The 6,000-nt window shown below is 33.8% G+C and overlaps 2 non-coding genes across 2 annotated transcripts; both read left to right on the top strand.

The window, feature by feature from the left end:
• The first annotated feature begins 1,448 nt into the window (after nucleotides 1-1,448).
• Nucleotides 1,449-1,640, top strand: LOC148950445 (U2 spliceosomal RNA). The gene has a single exon (XR_016142016.1). It is a non-coding gene; the product is annotated as a U2 spliceosomal RNA (small nuclear RNA).
• A 630-nt stretch (nucleotides 1,641-2,270) lies between these two features.
• Nucleotides 2,271-2,434, top strand: LOC148950444 (U1 spliceosomal RNA). The gene has a single exon (XR_016142039.1). It is a non-coding gene; the product is annotated as a U1 spliceosomal RNA (small nuclear RNA).
• Nucleotides 2,435-6,000: the final 3,566 nt, after the last annotated feature.

Genomic DNA, 6,000 nt, shown 5'->3' with positions numbered 1-6,000 from the left:
TATTCGCTAGTATCCGTCGATGGCGGTTCAATTTTTAATTTCTCTGCAAATCACGGATATTGCTAAATGACTCACTTCTATTGTTGTTAGGTATTTGCTTTAAATTCTTACAGTTTTTTGGCTTTTATTAATTTTTGTTCATCTTTTAATTTTTGTTTTTTTTTTTTTTTAACATTCACATTGAATTTCCACGTTTTATTTGTTGGTTTGTTCTTCGGCACTCGCATTCATTATATTTTTTCGTATCGCGCTGAAGAACAGGTTCTCACTTCATTTACATTTTGATATTTCTCCCCCTACACGTCAATTTAAATTATTAAAGTGCAACTTTTGTGAGATAATTATTGCAAATTTTTGTAAAGCAATTAAAAAGGAGGCCAAAATTTGAATCCTCATAGAGAGAAACGGAAATGTGCTAAATTTATCTTTTCTTAGCCATGGAAAAAAATCTGTGAAATGAAAACTGTCGGAAATGGTTATTATATAAATGACAGAAATATTTATTAAATAAACAGCATTATTTAGCAAGTGATGTAACTAAGTATGTAATCCGTTTTTATTTGGATTGTCCCAAATCATTGCTTATAGTTAAAATATTTCGTAGGAGAGTGTTAAACCGTGAAAAACAGTAAGCAAAACTAATCACCTAAATGTTGCATCTCCTTTGGTACATAAAACTTTAAAATCAACAAGTTTAATGTAGCTTACTAATTACCATAAAATGCAAAACAAAATTCAACGCCTCCTAGTGCAGTTGGTTATGCGTAAAGGTGAAATCAATGCCGAAGAAATCGTTTGGAGGCTTGAATAATTTTTTATTTTTATTTTTTTACAACAAATATAAAATCCTTGAAAATAAAATTTACTGCTAATGTCACAAATCGATGCAATCTTATTTCTTATGAAAATGTGTTTTTCTACGTTAAGATGTTCGTGGCTTTGCCAACGTGTAACGTTAAAGAAATTTTTAATATAAAAATTCAAAATTAAAATTCGAAGTTAATACAGAACTTCAGGGTATTTTTTGCGAGGATTTTAAACTAAACAAGAGACATTTCATGCTTTCAGTTTTGTCAAAAGAGTGATACCTCAGGAACGGCTAAGGGTACTGCGTTGGAATTGTCAGGACGTGTTCAATGGGAAATTGAGCTAAATCAAAATATACCATTTTCAAATTATTTAATTTTCTTTTGCGTTTTTTTATCTTTATCTGATTTAGACTTTTTGAATTGCAATTTTTTCCAAGTCTTGATTGGAAAATTTTCCGTTTAAAATGAAAATTTGTGATAAATTTTGATATTATGGAGAATGTTTATGCTGTTTATAAAAATCTAAAGACAAAGTGATAAGTTAATTGAAAGTCATTTGTGTATTGCAACCGAAATTAAATTTGTGACAAACTTTCTTACTCGTATTCTTATATAGTCTTTGACAATACATGTTGAATTATCGCTTCTCGGCCTTTTGGCTAAGATCAAAGTGTAGAATCTGTTCTTATCAGCTTAATATCTTACAAGGTCACTACATGGGGCCCAGAATATTAAACTGATTTTTGGAAACCGGAGGGATGTCGGGGCTTGCTCTGCTCCCTTCACGCGTTGGCCCGGTATTGCAGTACTTGCAGGATCGACGCACCCCTTTCAAGGGGAAATCAAAGTCCATGAACCATAATCAATAACTCATAATGCGTTTTCAGATTTGTTGGAAATTATACCTGTAGTTCCCTAGCCCTTTAATATATTGAAAATATTTTTTTTTTTCATCCGAAAAAAAGAAAATTTGTTTATAATTTACAAAATTAAATGGTAAAAAAGCCACTTACCATTCTCCGTCATTAAATTAAAATACCTACCCAGGATTGAACATGCACCTTTTTCGAAAATAGTATGCAACTATTAAATGCTGTAATTTAAATTGAGCCAAGATTCGAACAGAATTGTTGAAGTGATTGTTTTTGTGATAATCAGTAGAACGGACATCGGGTTCTCAGAAATAATTTTCGACTTTTCAGTCATATTGGTAATAGAGTGAGAAACCCCTGATTTTCTTGTCTCGAACAGATAAACTTGCATTCAAAGGATTAAGACGTTTGCATATGGAAATGAAATAGGGTATTGCTATTTTCAAAAATAAATTAGAGATTTGATTCATTGATGTGAAAAATCTTAGTAATGCTGCATCTGGCAAGTAAATTGGAGCTCCTGAATGGCTTTAAAAGCAACAGGATTTAGGTCGAAAAAAATTATTAAAATGCTAGATTTTAATTTAACATACTTAACTGGCTAAGGAGCTGTTTTGATAAAGAAAGAGGTGTTCCCAGGGCGAGGCATTTTCTTTGCACCTCGGATTGGCTGATCCCCGTTATTACCGCAATTGGGGATAACTCAACAGCTTAATTTTCGGTAGTAGGGGACTGCGTTCGCGCGGACCTCTGTCCATATTCTGAAAAGTTACTGTCATTTGGCCCTCTCTAATGCGTCACGTATTTATCAATTCTAAGCTAAAATCATACTATCGTAGGTTCCTGATGCACTTTATTTTTGGAAAAAATCTTAAATTATTAAATATAGCTTTTTCAATTGAACTAGGGATCGAACCAAATTGCTGAAATTTAGATAAAGTCACAAATTCTAGTCTTAAAAAGTGAAATGCCATCGGTCACCACACATTTCATCAAGTCAATTGCGTTGGCAACATATCAAACTAAATATTCCTTCACTACCGCCAAGGTTCTTGGAATATTTAAATAGGGGGGCCTAAATTTCAGCAATTTGATTCGATTCCTAGTTCAATTTAAAAATCAATATTTAATAATTACAGAGTATTTTTGAGCCTGATTACTGAATATTTATGTTATTTTCTGCGGATGTAGGTTTTGTACCATGTCATTAAATTTGCCCATGAGTTGCTGCTCATTGAATATGTTTTCTCATCATGTGATTTTTTTGCCCGTATTTAGCTGATTGAACATTGAACTCCTTATAGCTTTTGAACCTTTTTAAAATTAAATAAACCAAGCAAGTTCTTTTAACTGATAATAAAGAACGACGTGAAAACTAAAAACGAACGGAAATTATTCCGTATATGAAGAAGACTGTCCCCTCCTCAACGCCTCGCTCTTTACGCTAAAGTTTTTTTATTTTTAAAAAAAATAGAGCTCTGAGAAAGTCAAACTTTAGCGTAAAGAGCGAGGCGTTGAAGAGGGGACAGCCCCCTTCATATACGGAATAATTTCTGTTCGTTTTAAGTTTTAACGTCGTTCCTTACTTTCAGTTAAAAAAACTTTTTTTTATTTAATTTTGGAACGTTTTTGAATTAATGCAGGTTTTGATTTTGGCTCACCGTACATGAATAATTAAAACAAAATTTGCATATTAATTTTATTTTTATTTGGTTAAATGGCTTTCTCGAAACTTGTTTAATTTTATTTACGAACGTTTTTATTAGTAATATATATACGTAACTTACGAATTAACTTACGTAACGAACTTCTATATTCATAAATTTTTAACACGTATATTAGGGGGTTCGCCTCCTAGTCAATACCCTGCTTTTTAAGATAAGGTTCAAATTTTTTTCGAATTCTTTAAAAATGTCCCCTTAATCACAATCAGTTGATCAGTTGAAATCAGTTGATTTTTTTTTTTTTATTTAATTTCTGATCTTTTTTTAAACAATGCTGGGAAATCCGGTGCCCCCTTCATAGCAATGTCCCTTCCCCCATGAAAACTTCCTTCAAGGAAAGATCCTCTCATATAACCCCCGACCTACCACCCCCCCCCACCTAACAGAAAAAAAATCCCCCCTGAAAACGTCTGTATACTTCCCAATAACCAATACTAAATGTTAAAATTGAGTAAAGTTCATAACTTTCAGCCCTCCCTCCAGGGATTTTGTGGGATTAAGTCATCCTAAAAGACATTTTTATCATGTTTTCGACCATGCTGAACAAAATGGTTATCTCGAAATTGTGATTGGGTGACTTTGGAGAAAAAATGAGTTTGGGAGGGGGCCTAGTTGCCCTCCATTTTTTTTGGTCACTTAAAAAGGGCACTAGAACTTTTAATTTCCGTTCCAATGAGTCCACGATATTCTAGGACCACTGGGTCGATACGATCACCCCTGGGGAAAAAAAAAAAAAAAAAAAAAAAAAAATAAACACGCATCCGTGATCTTTCTTCTGGCAAAAAATGCAAAATTTTACATTTGTGTATATAGGAGCTTGAAACCTCTACAGTAGGGTTCTCTGATACCCTGAATCTGATGGTGTAATTTTCATTAAGGTTCTATAGATTTTAGGGGGTCTTTCCCCCTTTTTTCGAAAATCAGTCAAATTTTCTCAGGCGCGTAACTTTTGATAGGTAGGACTAAACTTGATGAATATTATATATTTGAATTCAACATTAGCATTTGATTCGTTTGATGTATTTATTGCTATCAAAACTCTTTTTATAGAGATTCGGTTACCAGTGAGCTGTATTACTCCTTACTTAAAGTTCCTTACCACAAACTGTTTTAAACTGATAAGGATTTACTAGGATTTATTTCTATATACTCAAGTCCACTCTAGCAATATTTAGAGCTCAGGACTCTCCTCATGTCGATCATATTTCACATTTTACTAAAGATTACGGTGGGGAGGGGCACTTGTTGTTTCTTAACACATTTTTGAATGCCGAAAGGCGGACTAGCCAATGTTCTTGTAGTATGTTCTAACGTTCCAAGATTACTTATATGACAAGCCCGATTACTTAACCTTTGCCTTTGACGAGACGTAAATGACATGAGAGGTAGTAGGATTACTACCTGAGGAAACGGTCTTGATTAGTGGTCAGACAAGTAACCCTGGAAAATGCAGGATAATTTAAGTCATACATGAACAAATATTCAATCTTTTCAAAAATGAAAAACAAATTGTGAAATTATGGGCAGATAGCAAAAAGGAACAGTAATTGGGAAATGTGGCACAATTTCCAGCAGTTTCTAAATAAACTATGCTTATAGCAAAGTAGACATGATTAGAGCTGTTATTTTCCTAGTTTCATATAGCTTTTCAGTTGACAAGTTACCGGCTAAGTATTTGTTATTATCTTTTGCAGATTACATACGACGAAGCTAATTTTAAGCGAGTAAGGAATGCTCGACGGCACTGTTGGCTCGGTGCAATAGCGAGCCAAGTCCGAGGTGCTCTTGAGTCCCCATTCTCTTAGGGCCCTCATTCCTCCTTTATCTAGGAAAAGTATTTCCATTCCATAAAGAAAGAAAAACGAGCAAAAATGGGGTTTTTAAAGGCCAAATGAAAATACTGAAAAAACACAACAAAGCGAAAAAACACAACAAACACAACAAGCTACATTTACTCCTCTTTTGTTTCGTCTTAGAAAGTAACTATTGCTGGATTTGTTATTCTTACAGCATAGCCGCGTATTTAGTACTGGTATATTATTTGGGCACAGCGAAGAAGTCAAGATTGGTTAATGCTAATGAAATAAAATAAAATAGGATGAATATATATTAGTTTAGAAACAATTTTGGGCTATATATTTGCACTTTAGGGAGGCTGGGGGGTAAAGCATACTAAATACGTAGCCTAACCTAGGTACCTTTTTCCCTCCTAAACCCCAAAGAACAATCGTTTAAATACTGAGAAACCACGCTTTGCCATCAATTTATCTAGTAAATGTCTGCTAATGAAATGGCAGTTTGACGGGTTTCTTTGATAAAGTATATAGCGATGCCTGCATAATGCATCAGTACCCCGTAATTTATTTAGGCTGAAAAGTAAAGGGCAAAGCATTGCTTTCTGTTTATTTTATTGTTTCTGTGTATTTTGCTTGGGTGATTAAAAATTCAGCTTTTGTGTCCATCATTGGAGCAAATTTAATAATGTCACAATATAAGTTGTATTATTACCAAGTAGCATGCGTGAATACCAGTAACTTCAATGGAGGAGGGGGGGGGGTATTGTCCTGCAAGAGTCCGTTTTCATTCCCCCTTCCA

This window comes from Artemia sp. Qi Xiang Cuo, chromosome 7 (genome assembly GCF_049724085.1).
Source record: "Artemia sp. Qi Xiang Cuo chromosome 7, ASM4972408v1, whole genome shotgun sequence".
Lineage (NCBI taxonomy): Eukaryota > Metazoa > Arthropoda > Branchiopoda > Anostraca > Artemiidae > Artemia > Artemia sp. Qi Xiang Cuo.
Note: the sequence above shows the minus strand (reverse complement) of the source record. Positions and strands in the feature narration are given on the sequence as shown.